Source organism: Aythya ferina (assembly GCF_964211825.1).
Source record: "Aythya ferina genome assembly, chromosome: 3".
Lineage (NCBI taxonomy): Eukaryota > Metazoa > Chordata > Aves > Anseriformes > Anatidae > Aythya > Aythya ferina.
Window position 1 is genome coordinate 3,864,691 of NC_140298.1, and position 21,599 is coordinate 3,886,289.

The window sequence follows — 21,599 nt, forward strand, 5'->3', positions numbered from 1 at the left end:
GACCAGATTCTCTTAGATTACCCCAAAATTCCTATCTTTCCACATTATTTCCACAAACAACAGCCCAAGTTAATAGGACCTAAAAATACCCCAAACGCATTTTTGGTTTTGCAAACAGTGTTTCATTCATGCATGTCTGCCTGGTGATGCATCATTACAATTGTAATGAGATAGCTGCCAGCCCTGGAAGGGTATATTGCTTAGTGTACCTGGAATGCTGAAGAGGGACTGAAGCTGTTATACAAGATGAAAATGAGTTTCACTATGTAGAAATGAGAGTGAGATTAAGGCAGGCCCGGAGCTAGAAGTTACTTGAGCTTCTCAAATGGGCCACGGCCACGGCCACCCCCGTTTTAGGCATTCGTCCCCAGCACAAGCAGCAGCAAAAGCATCCCTTAGATCAATGCTGACCCTGGGAACGACCCCAGCTACTCATCAGGGACGGGGTCAGGCGTTCAGGTGGCAACTGCACCCACTTGCACAGATGGGTGGCTTTGCTGCTCGAGATGGGATGTACCGCAAATAGGGAAAATAAACCAACCCTAAATTAAAGTGCTTCCAACGTAACGCAATTACACTACATAATGTTTACTTATCTTATATACACTCAAAGAGAAGATAAATGTCTAGTAAAAACCACAATCCACTATTAAACAGCTATAAAATACTTTGCTGTCTTCCCATTTCAAAAGCTCCCATAGTATAAATAGTGGTCAAAAGTTCAGTGAACTGTCTTGTAGACTGGTGCTCCATTCAAACCGTGCTATTTCCAGAGAGTCTCCTGACACCGTATCTAATTTCCAAAATGAATATGCTTTAATTTTCCTTCTTCATGCATTGTGCTTTTTCCTCATTTAAAACAGCAACAGCCTCTGGCAGTAAAGGACATCACATTTCTGTGTGAGATGAAGCTTTTTCCCCCCTATATGCGGGAGAATGGCATGGGTCAAGGGAGAAAAAATGTATGCAAAAAACATCACACCCCACTGACCCCAGTATATTTTACATTACAATTTTGCCATTTCCAATATAGGTTCATTTTGCAGTGGACCATATCAGCCATATTTCAGGATTTACAAAAAAAAAATAAAATAAAAAAACTCAGTACCTGGAGCATTGTCTGCATACAGTATGTCCTAATGCAATATACGGATTGTCTTATTAATGTGTAGTGTAGCTTGCAGAGAACACACGCGCATGCAGGGAATACTTATGCATGCTGCAGAGGCAGCACAGGTGTATGTACAGTGGATTTGTACATACATTCAATTATATCTGCAGATAATACTCAAGTGCATTTTCACTTCTCTAAAAGCAGACAGCCATACACTGCCGGTGAAACCCCTGAAATCAGGGTGGGGGCTCGGTGAGGAAGGGTTTTGCCCCATAAGCCTTCCTCCCCTGAGCCATTAAAGTCCCCACGATGGGGTGCCTGGCACAGGTTCAGACATTTAGGCAGAGGCTGCCACGCTTTCACTGGACAACAAAAAATAGCTTTATCTGCTAAACACACGAAAAGGCCTCGCCACACTTCCCAGCACAGGCAGGGATAATTCAGAGCCTGATTCAAAAAGCACAGAGGTCCAGGTGGCTTCTCAGGGCTTGGCCACCGTCCTTTGCCCACTAAGTGCCTTAACAGAGGCCAGCTGTGACTGCCAGCTCACCATTGAGTTTAGCTGGCACACCTGAAGCTCTTGTTGATGCCTTGGGGTGGGAAACAGCAGCAGGGGAGGACAGGATCACCCTTTGTTCTCCCAACCATCCTCCAAGACCAAGGACCCCAAGAAAAGGATGCAGTGAAACCTGGGGCAGCCCCCATTTTAAGCAGGCATAAAGCCACCAATCTCAGTCAGAACCTAGGTGCTGCCAAAGTGTCTTCTGCACATTTCACTTCAAAACATTGGTACTTTCATTGAGTGATGCAGGTAGAGTTAGAGAGGTGTCTGCAGGAGTAGAGATGTCTGCCTAAGAAAAAGCTACCCACATAGTCAACAGGAGCATTGCCTAAGACCATAACAATTTTGACTTCGTGTCCAACAAAGACCATAATGCTCACAGAACTGACAGGTCGGACCATTACAAACAAAATCATCATCCACTATTTTGACAGAAAATCAAAGAAGTTTGACTTTCTTAAAAAGTACCAATTCCCATAAAATCTTGCTGCTATCTACAGATGGTCAGCTGGGAAAAGGCTCACAAGATGGGCATATCTCTTACATACAGAGATCTGAAAGTTAACCATGCTGACAAAGCAGAATCACATAAAGGGAGCTAAAAATAGGCAGGCAGATAGAAGCAAAATAATAATAATAACAATAATAGTTTTTCACCATACAAGGACAAAAATCACCATCTTTCATGTTACACAACTATTTCAACTCGCAACTATCATGGAAAGGAGGAACTTTATGTCCTACAGGCATCCAACTTCTGCTTATCATCTCAAAAAAAACCCACAAAGCACAATCACACTACAGAGCTGTAAGACTTTAGGGACAGACTTACCTGAAGTTCAGAGTAGCCCAAGATGAGGAGACTCACCCGGAGTTTAGATGGAAACGTTCAGAGGGACAGCAAAGCAGCTAAAGACGGCGGTGTCTGGAAGCAGCTCACAGTAAAGCTGCCTTCATCAGGAGCAAACTCCAACTCAAACCATAGTGGAAACAGTTCCATAAATGTTTGTTAGGCACTAGTTAACTCCTATTAACTCAAAGGGCTGAATATTACCCTTAAAAACACAGAATTTCAGGTTTTTTTATCCCTTAGCACTATTGATTGCAGATGCTCTACATCCACACCCTGCTCTGCCAGCTCAGCTCTCCAAACCCTGTCTCAGCATGCCCTATACCCTGGTGTAGAAGTCCTTCTGGGTGAGATACAGCTCGTTAGGGTATTTCAAAGCTCTGGACAAGGAATTAGAGTGAGGAGTGGTCAGAGCACTATGGGAAAAAGGCCTCCTTTAACAAGAGGTTACTTTAACGAGAACCTACCCTTTAACAGCTGGGTGCATTGAGAAACTGGGGATGGGATACAGGAGTAGTCTGCTGAAAATGAACCTAAATGCAATTGCAAGAGCAGTATTTTTTGTTATTTTAAGTAGAAAGGGTAAAAAATGCAATATTTTCTTCAGTTGTTAGCTCTCTTAAATGTCATAGAGAGGCATCCTGGTGCCTGGGAAGTTGTGGACTTGTGGCTCAACAGGTTTGCTTGCTTATTGTCAGCATTTACCTGAACTGATTTTTAATAAAAGCCTCAAAGAAAGGAAATTTCCTGCCTAGAGATGAGGCACTGGGAACCTGAGTAGGAGCCCCTGAGAATTGCTGAGCACTCAGTGCAAGTCAGTTCCAGCCCTGATATATTCTGTTCCTTCATGATTGCAAATCCCCCCTGTGATGCTCTGCGAGAGATCTGCTTTTCTGTAAGCAGTTACTGGGCAGGAACCTGGTGGTGGTGTTTACCTCCACGGTCTCAAGAATTTCAGCATCTCTGTGGCAAATGTTGCTGTGCTTCAAGTGGCCAATTCAAACCAACTAGATGTGATCGAGGGCAGAACTTGGTCCTTTCTATATTCATCTAGGGCTTTGAACATATCAAAATGAACCTTGATTTCATAAAATAATAATAATAATAAATAATAATAATAATAATAATAATGTTCCCTTTGGCTTCAGAGCACCAGTTCCATTGAAGTACTGCCTATTGAAAGTTCAACTGCTAATGGCAAGCTATTTTGAAAAGGGAAAAGTCTGGAGGCAAATTATGAGGGAAAGAATAGATATTAATCATTTTTAAAGTCATTCTGTCTCAGGCATTATTTTCCTTTTCTTTCATTATTCATGATGAGTTTTTTGCTTCAAGGCCAAGTGAATTCATAGGGCCTGACCCATCCAAACACAACCACGACTGTCTGAACAATGCACCCTGGCTGAGTCTACAGATAACAAAGAGTCCAAATGGAAGGGAAAAAAAAAAGATAATTCTAAACAGTGAATCTAAACACACATAGAAGTATAATTCTTCTTCTGATCAATTCATTTCCTAGTGCTTGGTCGACTGTGTTCCCATTCCAGCCACTCTGGGGGATTTGCAGTATGGGAGTCCCCAGAAGCCTCTCTCTTTGTTTTGCTGTTTCTCTGCTTCTACCTTTAGTGCCTCTAAAGCCAGCTTGGCGATGTCAAGCCTCTAGGGCCTTGAGAAATCACAAAATTTCCTCTCCTCTTTCCTTTTTTAGTTTAATTCCAGAGTTAATGGAAACTCAGTCGCTTCGTTCATAACTTGGGTAACCCGTACTGCCTTTTGCTGCAGGGCAAAAGTGGACACCAGGAAGAAGTGAGCTTAGAGATATTTGCAGCTTTCTGCAGAGAAATTAAAGGGCTTAGAAGAAAACTCTCTCCCAGGAGAGTTGTTGTGTTTTTCTTTTTTCCCAAAAGCTCTCTTGGGAGAGATTTTTTCCAATTTGGGTGTGGAGAGCCCCAGGATTGCTGCAGGTAGAATCAGGCATTAGGACATGGGTGAACACCGTGTCTGTAGCAACTTGTTCTTGCCAAAGAATGAGAGAGATTGGGAAGAAGTTTTTGGAGTGGAAGCAATGACAATTTGTGGACCTATTTTCTCCTTCTCCTCTGGTAATTCTCAGCACCCCCAGATAGCCCCATCTTTGTACCTTGCCAAAGAAAAATTGGAACTCAGAGTTCCCTTTGCTTCAGGGAAAACAAAACAAAACAAAAACATTACTTGGGTATATTTATATATGTAACCGTGTTTCCCAGAAGACAGGAGTTTGCAATGGAATATCTTTGGCAACCTTGAAGATAACTGCTGTACTTTGGGCACTCTGAATAAACTCAACAATGTGTATCCTCACTCAGGCTCTGCAGATGCAAGCATCTGCAGAACATGCTGTTAATAATTAATATAATTGTATAAACCCCTAGGTATATAAATACACAGACGGATCCTCACATTTTGCCTGTTTCTCTGTAACAAATATCCAAACTGAAACAAATTTAACAAGATACATTATACAAATCTGCAGACAGAAGTTGCATCAAAATTTTAACTATCTTCAGCAAGAAAGCGCTTCTATTTCCAGTAACGCTGGCAGCATATACGGTAGCTAGGCAGCCACATTTATTTTCAATTATCATTTTTGCCTTTTTAAACAGCATAATGAAATGCCTGGTAAATTATACATTTTTCTAAAACACAAACTTGTCTCTTTATTTGCAGCTCAAGTCTTGCAGTATCATTTTGTCTGTATTAGTTCTAGCTCTTTAGGAGAGGCCAATTACTTTTCTTAGCTGTAATATGCAGAGTGTGATAGCTTACTCACCAGTCCTCACGGATGTGCAGCCTGATGCAGTGTGGCCACATCTAAGGCTCAGACCTTTGGTGAAAAGGGCAAAGGACTCCAGCACCCTGTTGGCCATAAGAGCGCCCATGCTCATTTGGTTCCATGTTCAACACCTAAGATTTCCAACTCACCCTTTGCTAAATAAAACAGATTTTAGGGAAAACAACAACAACAAAAAATGTACATAGCTGCTCCCCCCAGTCTCCCTTTAGAAAGATGAGCTCCTGACAGATGGAACTCAATATGCTGTCTCCCAGATCCTAAGGAACTCTGAAAATAAAAAGTTCAATTCACTTACACCAGTGGGCCATATAGATGTATATCTACAGTTCTCAATTCCTTGTTTCTTTAACTGGCACTCTGAACTAGTGAACACTTCCTTAATCTTGCCCCATTATCATCCTAATAGTACCTCCCGATATTCATAAATGTCTAGCAAGACTTTCAGCTATTTTGTATGAAGATGAAATATCCAGCTAAATTGAGAAGATTACCACATCACCACATAAATCAGTGACAGGCTGCGTGTTATTACAGTTGATTTTTGTTGACAGTTGGCTGTAGGCAGTTGTGTTTCAAATGCCTTTTTTCACTGGGAAATTAAACAAAATTCCATGCAAAATGCAGCCCTCCAGTTCAAAAACTGTAAATCCAAAATTAGCATTTCATACTTTAAAAGGTAGCACAGCACAATTTTCCATTGAAAGGTCTGTACAGTTGTCACAAATGGGTGCTTCACACATGACACTAATGCTACTGATGCCTTTTAAGAAAGCCACCTTTCTCTGATATTATTTTCTTCTCCTAATAATCTGCATACACTATAGTTCATCCCTATGGAAAAGAAAGAGAGCTCACTTACTTATCTCTCATATGGGAGCATTATGCTTTCAGCAATTCAGACAGATAGGCTGGATTGGAGGGGGCTGGGTTGCCGAATCCTCCACGATAAGAGGGAACGAATTGTGGCCAGTGAAAGGTTAATCTTCCCTTTTTGCAGTTCCTCCTTCCATCTCAGTGTAACCTGGATAGTGAAGAAAAGACAAGACTTAAGAAGTGAAAAGACACCCTGGCACAAAACACTGTTCACACTGGATTGTGTTGCACTTTATATACAATGGTCACACGCGACCTAATTAAAGAAAAAACATTGCTCGAAGTCAGAAAAGCAGCTTGGGTGACACGAGAGAGGACTGGAAGTTGCACAGGATTTTCTGCTTCCTGCAGCTGCTACTACCATTTTTTGCCTCGGATATTGCTTGCCACTAAACTACTTTTACACGGAGTCTGGTGGCAGCAAATAGCCCAAGCAGCAGTAGCTGAGGTGGAGAACTCGAGACGGATTCCTGATGTCAGTGGATGCTAGATTAGAAAACGCCACCACAAGAAGGTTACAACTCTGGCTATGTATGACAAAGGGTGTCACGGCAAAGAATTTTGGTGTTTACTCCTGGCCACGAGGACAGACATGTAACAGGCTGTGTGAGCCAGAAGGTGCTACAGGAGTCTTCGCACAAATGCTTCACTGGCAGCTAACGGGGCTGCTGGCCTCGGAGAGGCAAATATCCTCTGGGCATTACTCCCTGGGCTGACAAACACAGCGCCAGCCACTTGCATCCAGTCTGTTCTTCCCCCAGGGTAAGAGGTGTTGGGCCTGAGGGGTGATGCCCTGCCCGGAGGGGTGATGCTCTGTGTGCAGGACCGTCCTGTCTCCCAGCCCTGCCCCTGGAGGTGAGCGAGGGCTGCAGAGTCCTCCTGGTGCAGTCGGAGCTGCGTAACCCCACTGCTCGTCACCGAGCAGGAAACATCCGCGGTAACCAGTGCCAGTACAATTAGGTATTTCAATCAATATTGAAATGACTTCATCTGACTTCATCATCAGGCATTTTAAACAGCTGCTTCTCTCTCATTTGCACATAACTGGGTCAGGGTTTAGTTTTACAGCACGTGCCAAATCTTTCCCTGGTGTCACTCTAATGGCAGAACCAGACAAGCCAGCCATGGGAGCCTGGCCCCAACCATCCATGATGTGCCAAGGTACATCACATTTTGTACCGCTGCTTAATTAGTTGTGTAGCTGACCATCTCTGGTCGTTGCTGACATTTTGTATGAAAATAGTCCCACTTCATACTCGGAAGTCATAGGAGATGGGAGAGACAGAAAATTGCAAGGTTGGAAAAAAATTGCAAAGCTGTTATTTTTTATTTCCTCAGATTTAAACGACAACAGACGATACCCATGCAAAAAGCTCTTGACACTCTACTAATGATTAGATTTGCATCTGATTACAGACAAAGACTAAATGAATTGAGACAAATCATCACAACGAGATACTGGTTGCTTACCAGTTGCCCTGCTGGGAAACAGGAGCTGGCCAAGAAGGGTGGAAAACAGCAGCACAGGAGCAAATGGTGAATACAATGGAGCTATCCGAGTTGTCTGTTGAGGAGAGGATGGAAACATGCCCAAGCTTTGCCCTTGAGCGAACTGCAGCCTTGAGTGACTTCAGGTAGCATTTGTCCAAGAGTGGAAATATTTATACTTAAGATCTGTACAGAATGTTACACTATCCATAAAAAGGATTATGCCACTAGTATGTTCTCTTGCAGCTCTATGTGCACATATTATACCTTAACATCTGATTTCCAATGAATATTTCTTGTAATTCTCCAGAACACATAAAGGTGGCCTCCTATTTCTGCTCGGCAAGACCTCCTATTTCTGCAGCAAGACCCACAGTGGCAGCAGGCACAACTAGTAAGGTCAATTTAAGACGGTGACAACAGGCTCTCTTCTCTCACTTCTCTTTTTGGGGTCTTTATGCAGTGGTCAAAAGCCCAGCTGGAAGAGTGTGGCTCACTGGGAGGCAAGGCAGTGAGACAGAGACCCAACTGGCAGCATGAAGAGCAGTCCTCAGGGAAAACACAATTTCCCGATCAAAAAAAGTCCTACACAAATACAAAGCAGTGAAAACAAAAACACATTTTATATACAAAGCTGGCTGCTCTGATATAGATGGAAAACCGAAGTGAAAGATCACTGGGGAAAAAGGGCTGAGCTGAATGAGACTTTTTGGCCAAGAATCACACTTGAAATGCTGTGTAAAGATGTTTGATGAGGACTGCAGTCCCAGGAAGAAGGTGATGACAGACAGTTTGTATACACAGACAGGTATTTTGTAGCATATTAAAAACCCAAGAAGTGAGGCATCCACATGTGCATTCAGAGACATGAGAGGCTGCTCGGCCCATGGTACAGGGGAGGCCACCTGTGGGACGATGCTCCCACAAGCAGGATGCAGGAGGTGACAGGGAGCAGGGACAGTCTGGGCACATGTGCAGCCTCACTCTGACCGGAGGAAAGCTTGGTGGGTGCCAGGACCTGGCCAAGTAGACACGAGGACTTTGCTTGAGGAGGAACCCGGCAGCAAAGCCCAGCCACAGCACAGCAAAGCTAACATCGTGCTAAGGCAGCACCAAGCAGCCCCATCAAACAAGTCAGCGAACCCACATGAAGAACACGACAGCCAAAATGAATTTATACAGAGAAGATGAGGCAATTCGGGGTGGTGGGAGCACATGATGCAGAAGGGCTGAAGAAGGTACACAAAGTCCACGTGGTGGCTCGGGTCATGAATGTGGCAGCTGGTGGCACAGCAGGTCACCCAAAGAGCCTGCACAGCTTTAGATATGGGAAGTTTTCTCTTGCCATTCCTCATCATGTAATTCTTTAAAACTTCTGTGTCTTTAAAACTCTCGGTTTTGGCATCCCTACAGACATTGTGTAATAGGAAGAGTCACTGGATTTGTTGTTTCAGCAAATGTAAAGGTAAAAGCAGCCTTTCCGTCCATCTGGCGTCATTTTCTGCAAGGCTCAGGTGATTACATCTCAGCAGTTATCTTTGTACCAAACCCAGCAAGATGTGATGAAATTGTAGTGCTCATCTCAGAGACATCCGGCCTTGACTGAAAGGTCTCACTCAGCTTTGGATCGTAAGCCCGGGGATGTCATAAGAACAAGTCAATTATTCTGCAAATGAAGGGAAATACTTCACAAATTTCAGCTGAACTAAGTAAAGAAGAGAAATAAATCTGCAAACCATCAAGCAGTGCGTCTGTTTATAATTATTATCATGCAAGAAATATAATGTTAGTTGAGCAACATAATTCTTTTTGTGTTTTGGGATTTCCTAGTTTGCATCTTTTTGCCTACAGATCTAGATCTCCAGAGCAGATAAATTTGTTTTCCTGGTGCTGCATATAAATGGGTCTTGACAGGAAATTTCTCCTTTCAAAGTATCGTTCGCATGGCTGTATTCAGCAGACTCAGTTCAAATACTGCTCCTCGCTTTGTTCTTGCAAGTTGTGAGTAATACCCAGGCTTGCTCACATGGCGAGCTGCACTCATGACAGCATTCCTGAAATAACGCCGGCTGGCCATCGCTCACAAGGCTCCAGCCTTTCGGTCTCTCCTGCCTCCAGGCTCCCTGGTGTTAGCAGCTGAGGCTGGGTTTAGCTGCTGGCCACATAACAAAGGTGCGCTGGCCTAATGCACGGTCTGGAGTTGAGGTGCCCAGAAACTGTTCAGGAAAAAAATAAAGTTATAAAATAACCTGAAGGATGTGAGAATCAGAGCTCAGATTTAGTATTTTTGAGTAGTTCTCACCCTTCCTCTTGGGACTGCAGTTGATCTTTGATCATTTCCCTCATTTACAAACGCTGTCATCTCACCATTCTCCTCCTACTCTGTATCATTAATACAAATCTGGAAACAATGGCTTTCTCCCCGCTAAAACATTGCAACATCCAACTATTTGTTTCCTCTTCTAAAATGGATCATTCATTACAGCCCATATCCCCAAAAGAATTTTATCACTTGGAACCTGTTTGCAGTGAATCTAAAGTAGCTGGAAAACCGTCTTCTCAGAAATTCCTGCGTGCGCTGGAGCCGACTTCTGGAAGCCCAATAAAGTGCCGAGTCCCTCTGCGGGCAATATCCATTTTTCTTCTTTCTGATACAGTCTCCGGCAGTAACCCCTGCAGCTGTTCATGATCCATTTTTGCTGCTGAAATTCAGTGCTGGGCTACGCTAGCTCTTGCACCCACTTCATCCCGGAGAGTTGCGATAATTGCCTCCTGGCTTCGCTGCTCCCACCACCTCCATGCTTATCACAGAGGTCAGCTTTCCTTTTCTCTCTCCTCTAACAAACTCGTTATTTGCTGGTTTCTCTTGCAGTGGGCAGGATGCTGCTCCCTGGCTCTTGCCCTAGTCCAGTTTTCTTGGTGTTTGTGGAGCTCGTTTGAATACTTCCTCTAAAAAGGACATCTCTACCTCTCAGCACTTGAACGTAGCATTTTACTTTATTTTCCAGGGTCCCCAGCAGCAGAGGGTTGGGGTGAGCAGTGGCCTGCATCAGGGAATGTGACTGAAATACATTCACTTGCAACTTCGGGAGCTGTGTGAGCAGGGCTTTTCCCAAAAGTCCTGAGCAGCCATTAGAATTAAGGTGGTTTTTGTAAAAAAAAATAAATAGAGGTAACATACTTCTTTTTATTTTTTTTTTTTTTTTTGCAACCTAGTAACATTAAAGTATATTAAAGCTGAGGTGTGGGACCCAAATTGCCTAACTACTGCTGGAAAAGGAAAAATGCTGAATGTAAAACAAAATTCTACAAAATTATCCTATGGCTGCGAACTGTGAAGGTAGCTATAGGTACGCAATATTCACCGTCAGGGAAGCTCAGGCGAGGTCTTCCCTTTGAACTCCTGCCAGTCAAGAATAAACCCCAATGTCAGTAGCTGCGTGGGTGAAAATTCAACGTGCGTGAGAGGGCAACCACCCCTCGCTGCTCTACAGGTCACAGAAACAGCTCGACACCCGTGGAGATGCTTTTAAGAAAGGGGTGATGATGAAGTGGGGCTAACCTACAGAACCTACCAAGGCTTTGGGAGGGGACAGACGTATCCCTTTCTGAATAACAGCAGATCCTGGACGACTGAGATAGGGGCAATACAGGCTGGGGAGCGGCGGCAGAACCTCACTTGCTGAAATCAGCCTGGAGGTGTTGCTCACAAATTGTCGCCGAAGCACTGTGAGAGGAGTGCAGACAGGGCAACTTCTGCAGAGATACTAATGACACTCTTACTTCCAGGGGCTTTCAGCAGATATTATGTACCCGCTTCTCTGTTTGAAAATGTGTCTCTTGATGTAAAACAAGAGGTCTTCACATTTTTAAACAACTCTTTCACTCAGATGGAGTATCTCCTTTGCTTAGGTGAACTGGCCATCGAGCAGGGGGGATGCTGCCTAGAAACAAAAGTGCTTTCTGCAAATACAGCTGTTTCCAGCCTATGTCAATGCAGTGCAGTTAAACTTCCCAGTCAATTATAATTAATTATAACATTAATGACAACACTGACCATGCAAACACATAAAAAAAGCCATTCTGTGCTGTTGCTTAATGCCAGTCTGTTGCTTCATGTCCCATGTCTGCCACCAGCCAACCCTGAGAGAGTCACTTAGCTTTCTTTCCCTCCCACCCTCGTCTATTTAAATCTGAACCTCTGTGAGACGGAGAATGTTTTTCTTCAATGGGGTGTGCATGGTTCCTGCCACAGTGGGACTCGTGTCTTGTCTGGGACCTTGAGGCACTGCGGTAAGAAATAAAGCAGAAATAGCTGGCAGGTGAGCAGCAGCACCTCCCAACCTCAGCAGGAGACTTCTGATCTCAGAGCTGCTCTGTTTTAATCCAAAGAGCATCATACACTTGGGTGCTATCCAAGCCTGAGCATCTCCCCCTAGTTCCGTCTCTTAAAATGAGTGAGCAGGCAGCCCATGCTCTCACGGTGGGGAATTCGGGCTCTGCAAATGACTTCATGTCTTCAGCCAGGAGAGCGAGTCAGGGGCCACCTTTTCATGAAGGGTCTGCGGGCCAGGCCAGCTGCCTCTCACTTCTCATTTTGATGCCGCTTTTAAAAAAAAAAAAACAAACCAGAGACCGCACAGCAACGTTAATGCGCAGAGGCCCCTGAGCCCGGTGGGACCTCAGCCGCCACCACCTGAGCAGCAGACAGACCCCAAAAAAGTCTGGAGAGCTACCGGGGCATGCGGCGGCCGCTCCGCATCCGACACCTGCGATGCGGGGCCAGGTGGAAAGCCCCAGCCAGGCTGCGGTCCCTGCTCGACCCCGGCACGGAAGGGACACCCAGGGCAGAGCCAGGGTGAGAACACGTCCCCACCGAGCTGCCCGGCTCAGCCCCAGCCTGGCCAGGACACGCCGTGGAGCTCCTTCCTCCCAGCCACGCTTGGTGCACCTCTCAGGCCCCATCGCAGCTCGGTTCCTGCTACGCCCTGCACATGAGCAGCACGAGGAAGCCCTGCTTCACCCCTGCAGGCGTTTTATACCTGTTTCCGTCTCTGCAACGTGTTGCTATTGCCCAAGCGGCCGGCCCTGCGGATGTGAGCAGGGTGTGTTTGCAACTTCTCATCTGCAGCATTTGCATGAGTGGCTGGTTTCCTCTCTGCCCCGCTGGGCAGAGGAGCTGTGCTCTCTCACTTCCCTATTTTGCCGTGATCTATAGAAGTTCAAAAGGGCAGGGACGGGGGTCTGACACCCCGATGCTTCGACTCACCCTTGTGAAAAGTTACTGGTGTGGGTACAGCCACAGCTGCTCGCCTCCCCCCAGCATCTTTAATTTCTGTTCCGTTACTGTACTCAGTGGTACAACAGAATGAGCCTTCGCCTTCCCTTGCTGTCTACTTTATGTCTCGCAGTCACAAGAGAACATATGCACACATACAACCAATTTATCAGTTAACTTCTGGAAAAAAATACATATACACACTCTGAAGAAATGTGTAGGCTCAGCCTACAAGGCCTTCAACCATCCTGGCCTTTAAGAAATCTAGCACTGATAGATATTAGAGTAGCTTTTACTGGATTACCGTGAAAACTCTGGTGCTGGAGACCTTTTTCTTCCTCTTTTTTGTGCCAACGACCGTGGTTTGCATGCTACATTTGTTGGCCTGATAAAAGGCGAGTTATGCACAGCACCTGGCATCTCCAGTGCTCCTGCACACAGCAACCTGTCTGCGTGTACCACGCTCCGGTCTGCAGGTCCCAGCACCTGTAAAGAGATTGCCAAGCAAAATGTTGTGAATGCTGCTCTCTAGCCTCACTCACGAAAACTTTGTTGAATTTGCCCAGTTTTACACCTATAAACACCTCACTTTCCTCCTCTCCCCTGCAGGGCCGTGGAAGCAGCACGAGGAGACTCTTCAGACCAACTCACCACTTTCCCTCTTTCAACTGCTGAACAAAAGTGTTAACATCTCAAAGTTATTTTCTTTTTGTGTGTGTGTGTTTGTTTTTATTCTTTTTTGTTGTTGTTGTGTTTTGATTGCTTTTTTGTTCGCTTGGATGTTTTTTTAATTACTGGCTACTGCATCTCTAAAGGCCTCATCCGTATCAGCAGCCTTAGGGACACGGTGACAATGCAGATTTCCGAGCAAGATACTCAAGGTGAGCATCCCGCATGGTTCTCTTCTACAGCGCCAACACTACAGATAATTGTAATCTAGCAGCTGACTTTGTTCCCTCCTTTGAGTTTCATTTTCCCCAAATGTCAGGGGAGGGAGAGAAAAAAAAGAAAAAAAAAGAAAAAAAAAAAAAAAAAAAGGGAAATTTTTATTGCATGGAAAAATGCCTGAGGGAAAAGAACTAAATTCAGCACTAACTTGCAAAGGCAGATTTTGAAGTTGCAAAATCAGAGCATAATTTGGCCCAATATTTTGCTTCAGTGTTTGGCTCAGTGGAAAGAAAAAAAAAAAAAAAAAAAAAAAAAAAAGGACATGTTTTTTCCTGTCTGTGAATTATTGTTAAAATGAAATATGAGTTTTCACAGACGTAAAAGTATCATTGCTGCAAGCAAGTATGAACAATGCTAAATCCTGGTCATGTGTACAACCCAAGAAGTGGCCAAAAAGCGCTCTTCTGAGAAAGCTGCCTGCCCGCGCTTTGGAAAGTTGTGCAACACCCCATGCCAGCTAGTTTTAACAGCCCCGAACGTGGAAATTGCTCTCCTTGAAACAACTTCTACCTAATTTGTAGCGGTTAATAACTAATGACACATAATTTTTAAATCCCAGCAACACTTTGCTAGTTCCTGCTTTTAATTAAAGCCGACTGGTAGCAAAGGGAAGCGGCGAGCCGCAGCCTGTGCTGCACGGGGCCGGCAGCAGCGGCGGTACCCCACGTGTGCTGGCACAGGACCTCGTCCTCTTCTCCCAGGCATGTGTATTAATTCGGAGCCCTGTCAGGCAGGGCTCGAGCCCCTGGCACTCCTGCGCTACCCAAGGGCTACCTGCCTCCTTCGGCGAGCGTTGGCCATGGCTCCGCGACCGGCATCCGGCCACAGATCTCCTCTTGGCCAAGTGAGCAGGACAGGCATGTGATGGGGAGTTAATGATGCATTAAAATGCATGCTAATTAATGGGATTTTTAGACTTATCCTGACGTAGGGTCTTTTCTCTCGTGCCGTGCAGGTATAAAAGCGGCAGGAGGGCTGGCCACGGGCAGATATCACCTCCTCACTATCTGACACTGCCCCTGCTTCTTCCTCGGCAGCCCCTACCCATCCACAACCAAGGCCAGGGAATAAAATCTCCTTGTGCCACAACGTGGTCCTGAACACCTTGTGTAACAGCAGTCCGGGCATCACCGAGGCATTAAAGCAGAGACTTCTACACGGCTGAAGGAGATCTGTCCCCTTCCCACCATCCAGCAAAACCCCGAGCAGCTCTGACTGAAGGTCCACGGCCATCAACCCCCCCCCCGGCAGGAGGCAGCTGAGTTGGAGTGCAGAGTCTCGAGGCAATTCTCTGTGTGCTCCTGAATTTGTTTTGCAATTGCCGTATGTCTCTCCCCATGTGCCATTAAGAGTTCAATTCTTTTATTCCTCCCCCCCGCCCCTTCCCCGCCTTTTTAAAGCATCATGTTTATGCAAGTGGACAGGAGGCTCTCATATCTGGGTCACACGTTTGCTGGAGGTCATTGAAAGGCTACAAAATGGAGCATGCCTAATTCTGCCATTTCAGAAGTTTTCTCACATGTACTCAAGACAATTATGCCTATTAAATGAGTTCATTAAATTTCAGAAATCCTTTGAAAATTCCGGCACGCCAAAAAATGTGCTGAACTCCTTTATTTCTTCTAACGCCTCCTAAAAATGCTCAAATCCTCGGAGGTGCTGGGGACCGGAGCTCGGCTGCCTGCGACGTGGCACAGACAGGACGTGTGTCCTGCCTCCGTCACAAGCCGAATAAGCTCAGGACACAAAACACAGCACCGAGGTCCACCAAGCGACCTTTAGCAGCGTCACTGGCCCAAGCGCCACTCTGCTGGGAATAATTCAGAGAGGAGAGAAATGTCACCGATGCTCGGCGAGAGCCGTGGGGTTTGTGACAGGACGGGACGTGCGGAACACTTCGAGGACCAAGAGCTGGCTCGGAGCTGAGCTGCGAACTTCAGGGATGCAGGAGGAAAGCAGAGATGGGCTTTGGGTGTCCTTGTCAGCTCCTCCGCACTGCTCTCCGGCTGCTGCAAGGGACAGCCCGGGCTCTGCCCTCCCAGAGGAGCAGAGGGGACTGGAGAAGGACATTTCCTACGCCGAGCCACACGCTGAGAACAAGGGCTGAGCTGAGCCCTGCTACACATTAAGGCAGGGCACACCCCCTGCTCGGGGTGCGTGAGGTCTCAGGAGGAGGAGGAGGAGGAGGTGAGGAAGAAAGAGCCAGAAGCACAGCTCCAAGCTGCTTCCTAGGTTCAAAGCTTTTGTGACAGGAATTACCCTGGTGTGAGGCTGACCTGGAGATCAATACAGGCTACGTTTCTCCTTCTCCAGCCCTCAGCCACGGTCATGTAGGACTGGGTTCAAGAAAGCTATGTAGGAGGAAGATGCATTGCTGTTCCCTCAAAGCCCTGTGGAGGTGCTGAGCATCAGCGACTGCCTCTTAGTAAGCAGGAGCCGAGGGTGCCCAGTCACCACGATTACAAGTCCCTAACCCGCAGGTGCCTCACACCCACCACATCCGAATGCTTTCTGGTAAGCAGTACCCTAACGCACCCAAACAAAAGTTAATTTACTGTTGCAATGCTAACGCCACGCAGAGGTCACGTCATGGGATTGGTTTGGCAGCAAAAAGTTCTGCAAACCCACAAAACAAATACGCTGCAATATTGCAGAGGGTAGCACGCCTCTGCGCAGCGCTGTCACTCCTGGAGAACCCCATACTTCCACCGCAGCAATTTGGAAATTAAAATGTACGCAAGATGATAGCTCATTAAGAAGTGTTTCTTTTCCGTGAGTAAGGGAACATTTATCACAGCTGGCCCACACCAACAATCAGCTTTGGACAGAAGCCACCTTTACTAATGAATGGGAGGGAAGAGTTTTTAATCTCTCTGAGATCTCTTATCAATTGATTTCGGATGATGTATGGTCGGTTTTATTCTCCAAGAATTACGATACTCCTCAAGTGCCAGCAGAGACCCAATATTTTTATTGTATGGCTTTGTCTCCTGACACTATGTCATTTCGTCTTGACACTGTGGCAGTCTCCCTGCAGACTCGCTGCTATTGTCTCACATTATCCTTGTCTCCCCGGACTCGCATTGTCCTGCCTTCCCTGTTGATCACACTAACTCGGATTTAGACACACGGGAGGAGGGAAGAATAAAACCAGAAAACCACCACACTGTCCGATGCCTCGGATTATTTTTAGCCAGAAAAATATGAAACAGAATGGTTTGCTACTCCGCAGCCGGTGATGCTGTGAGAATTAGCTCACCTAGATTGGTGATGTTTGTTCCGTGCTCGCCCACGAGCCGTGCAAAGCCCTTGAACGCTACCTGCACAGTCGGAAGGCATTATGCTGGCACTGAAGAGAGAGCCTTTGATCAGGTCCTCGGGAAATACTTCCTGCGTCCTCCTGAAGTGTAACTTTAGACCAGGCTCTACCAAGGCCACTTCACTCTTTTGTGCATCCCCTTGAGTTCAGTGGTGAATGAGCTGAAATTCGCTCTGTTTCCTTTACTAGATGGCATGTGTCAAGGATTCCTACGATCACTTTTATTACTAGCTTTATCTAAAGAGCTCCTTGCAGGAGCCCAGGGTGTCAGTGGTCATGAAAAGAGCAGAGCTGGGATGTAACAGTATTTTATACCCCTCCAGGCCAGACAATTAACTGAGGCCCGTTAACGTCTCAGGTCTCAGGCCTAGATCCCGAGCAATGGCAAAGACGTGTCGGTTCTCACTGAGAAAAGGGGAAAGACCCCTCGCTTCATGGCACTGATCCACCTGCCAGAGAAGGGCAGATGGCAGGAGAAAAATTAAATAAAGCAAGGCACTGCACTGCTTTAACAATCTTCTGGGCCTCGATTTCAACAGAAAACTGCCAAAATCTGGTGGCTCTGCCCCACTGTTTTGGCACGTGTTTAAAAGGACAGCAGTGGTCCTATTTTAGGGGGTGGTTGGAAACTCTTGGCAGCCCATAGAGGTTGCACAGCTCCAACAAGGGCTCGGTCCCAGTCCAGCTCCTTCAGAAGCCAAGAGAAACTTTGTGCCCCTGAGCAGATCCTTAGACCTTGAACCTGCTCTGCCAGCTTCATCAGTACCGGTCCTGGTCCTAACCAAGGGTTTGGTCCCAGGTGAAAGCAGGGAACAGAGGGAGAGCAGAGAACAAGAGGACAAGAAAGAAATCACTTTCCTGTGGTCAGGACCTGTGCCTGGCACAGGAAGGAGGCCCACGGTGACCCTCCTCAAGGACAATCCCCCCAGCTCCCGTCGACAGCCACACGCACGGAGTGGAGCGTCTGCTCTGGTACGGGGGCTCTCACTGGAATAGTCTCTGCAAGAGCAATGTCATACGAGATGTCAAAAACAAGAAGCAACATGTTAGAAGGGTGCCACTTGGAAATAAAGCCCTGCTTTTATTGGATAGCTGATCTGCTAAAAGCAGTTATTTGAAATATCTGCAGATCGCTGGGATCCGTGAATAATTGCTATCTGCACATCTCAAATTCTTTACAGTTTTGCTGTTAGACATAGCTGTGCATGTCTATAAATAGTAGAGCAATGTCGCTCACTGCATAATACAGTCTCTGTGCTTTTACAACTCATCATGAACTTCTATGTAATTTATTTTTTATTGAAGAATTCCAATTAATGGCTTCCTGGTGATTTTAAAGCCTCAAATTATCAGTCTCTGAAAACAAAGCAGAGAACATAATTATCATAAACCGAGAATTTTTCATTTTGAAGCTTATCTGTTTGTGCTAAGTATCTTGTCTGTAAGTAATTAGTGCCTTTATTTTTTTTCAGTAAAAATAATGACCATTCTATGCTTCACATCCAAATTTTGTTAACTGCTAGATGTACTGTATATATTATATTTGAAAATGCACCACCTTGGACCAGCTTTAAAGTATTTCATCAAATGATAATGGCAACAACAAAATACATCTGTTTGTCAGAATAAATTACATGACATTTAAAAAAAAGCTATTATATCTTTTTCTCTTCCTTCAAAGAGTAAAAGCCTTTCAAAAATGTGCACTTCTTACTTCTTGCTAGGGCGGCACAGCACGAGGAGATCGGGCAGCTGCTCTGTGGCTGTCGGTAGCACCAAGCTGCTGATCACAGCCAGTCGGCCCACCAAAGATACCTGTGCAGCATCCTTTATGTGGATACCTCAAAATGCTTTGCTGGAGATAAGACCAAACACAGTTACATGTGTAAAATAGCACCGCACTCAGAGCTACGCTCAGAGCTAAGTTCTTCCCTGACTTCTGACCTAATTCACCAGTTGTTTCCCTTCAGTTACGTGGGACCATGCCCTTGTATCTCATGGAAACCCTGCAAAATCAGTGCAGCTGTTGAGCAGAGCCACCAGAGTATCGCCGGGCATTTTGTGTGGTCTCCTACAGCCAGCCAGGAACGTAAAAGAAAGTCTGATCCTACAGACAGCATTCCTTGCCTGGATTTCATAATGATGGAGGAGAGAGGATCCCACCGAGCTGATACCCCTTGTATAACTCTGTCTGGTCTAACACCTGGCCTCTCTTAGCAGAAGATGTGATTTCTGGGATGACGAAGAGAATTCCTCCCAAAGAACCAGGACCATTCTGCCTGCGCTTGGGCCCTTTCTGGCTGACCACGGAGCTGATCACTTCACACGATAAAACATTAGGATTATTGATTCTTCTCCTTACAGGAACTATTTCCAGACAACAATTCATCACCAAATTATTCCATGCTTCAAGAAGTCCGCCAAGCACAAGGGCTGGATACTCAATTTAGGGTAGATAGCTCATAATGGGAAAAAAAAAATAAATTGAGAATTTCTCAGAGACAGTTTAGAAATGAAAAGGAGCAGCAGATTAAAAAAAAAAAAAAAAAAAAAAAAAAAAAAAAGCCTCAAAATAATGCAGCCATCTCTTATGTAGCCTTTTATGTTAGTAAAATCATTCTTCAATGGTTTGACTTCAACTGTTGGAGGCCAGGAGAGGTCTCTCAACACAGGAATAACAGCCCTAGCCGGGGAAGTTATGTGATTCCATCTAGCCACAGAGTCCTGAACAAATTTGTGAGCACCTGAAGCAGCATCAGACAGCCCTGCACAGGAGGGGCCGCAGCGGTGACGGAGATGCCTGAAGGGTACGTACAGTTTCAGGATCTCAGGGAGGCAGCTGCAGCTTCAGCTGTGGGCAGGAGGAAGTCCCGCGCCCACCGTGACATCTTTGTGTTGTGCTTGGCACACGCAGCTCAAACCAGGGAGCGAACTGAACCACGACTGGAAGCAGCCAAGGCAGGTAAGAGGAGAAACCTGCAGTACCTTTGCAGAAGCACTCGTTGTAAGGCAGGAATTTAACCCTGACACGTGATACGGTGAAATCCTACTGCTGATTGGTACCTGGGGAGCTGGGGTGGAAGGGAAGCACGTATATTTACCATCAGTCTGGTGCCAGGAGCAGGAGACGCGTGTCGCTGATGTCTCGGTCGTGCACAGACCTTCGCGTGAGCTTCCTGCAGTCTCCCTTGACCGCTCAGCGTCGGGCTGTTTGCAGGTGGGATGCCTTGCCCAGGCCAATCAATCACAAGCCGAAGCACAAGGGCCTGTCCCACCTGCTGGTTTGTAGATGTGAGCTGCAGCCTCACCCCCATCTGCCCTGAGCAGTGTCTGTGTCGTAGAGGCCCCCACAGCAAAGGGCCACGAGGACAGAGGGAGACCCTGGCACACGTCTCTGGTCCTGCATTCGCTCAGCACAACAGATCATCCCCTGAACCACAGGGCAAGGTGGGGACCGGGTCCAAATGGGAATGAGAATGCCACGCCAGCCATTCTCAACATCACGACGAGTAACGCAGCCCTGCTTTATTTCTGCCTTGTACAGGAATGCCTTCTCTGTTGTGGGACTCATCGAGAACAGAAATCGGTCAATAATCCCGTAGCTATGCACACTGGATGGTGTGGGGAGGAATGAATTAGGAAGGCAGTGGTGATGCTGCCCGACAAGAATACATTCTCCCTCATCTGCGGACTCGCTGAAGGAGCCAACTCATTCCCAGGTTGCCCCAGACTGTTAATCAAGTAACACTCCCAGCCTCAGAAAGGCTGCTCTCTGCCAGACACCCCCCTCTCCATGGTCTGCAGGCAGGCATCAAGCTATCCCCTGCGTTTATCATGGATCTTGCTGATTGCAGCAGACACTTCCTAGAGGGAATTTCAAAGGAACCTCGGAAAAAGATCCTGATGCCGTACTTTTATATCATAAATAGACATGCATTAAAAATACTAAGTCAAATTAGAGTCACATCTCCTGGGGGTTCCCCTGCTGCCTCGCCAGGGGGCTCCTTGCTCGGTGACCCCCGTGCAGCATCCCCACCCCTTGCATGGCTTGGGTGGCAAATGTCCCTTTGAAACCTGAATGGGGTTTAAGGTCCCTGCCTGTCCTGACCATGGCACAGATGGGAGCTGGTGATCGGAGCCCCAGCTCGTATCTCCTGCACCCTTGAACCAAGATCCTCAGCTTCGCTGCTGAGCTCCCTCTCCTTTTGGCAGACATCCAGGCCAGCTGCTAAAATAAATCTTTTTTTTTTCCCTGCGAGCTCTGAAGTTCTTCTACTGGCAAAAGGTAGCAATAGTGGTGGTGTGTCTTGGCGTTTATCCTAACTGTGCAATCC

The 21,599-nt window shown here is 46.2% G+C and overlaps 1 long non-coding RNA gene across 2 annotated transcripts in view; it reads right to left on the reverse strand.

Moving 5' to 3' along the window:
* Positions 1-21,599, reverse strand: part of LOC311434342 — a 155,472-nt gene that overhangs the window by 113,701 nt on the left and 20,172 nt on the right. Inside the window, exons 7-10 of one of the 2 annotated variants that reach the window (XR_014691414.1) lie at positions 13,303-13,484; positions 6,219-6,380; positions 5,336-5,421; positions 2,545-2,643 (exon numbers count right to left, since the gene is read on the reverse strand). This is a non-coding gene — a long non-coding RNA (uncharacterized lncRNA). Of the gene's footprint in view, positions 1-2,544; positions 2,661-5,335; positions 5,422-6,218; positions 6,381-13,302; positions 13,485-21,599 lie in introns of those variants that run through there. The other variant, XR_014691413.1, reaches the window with a different exon arrangement.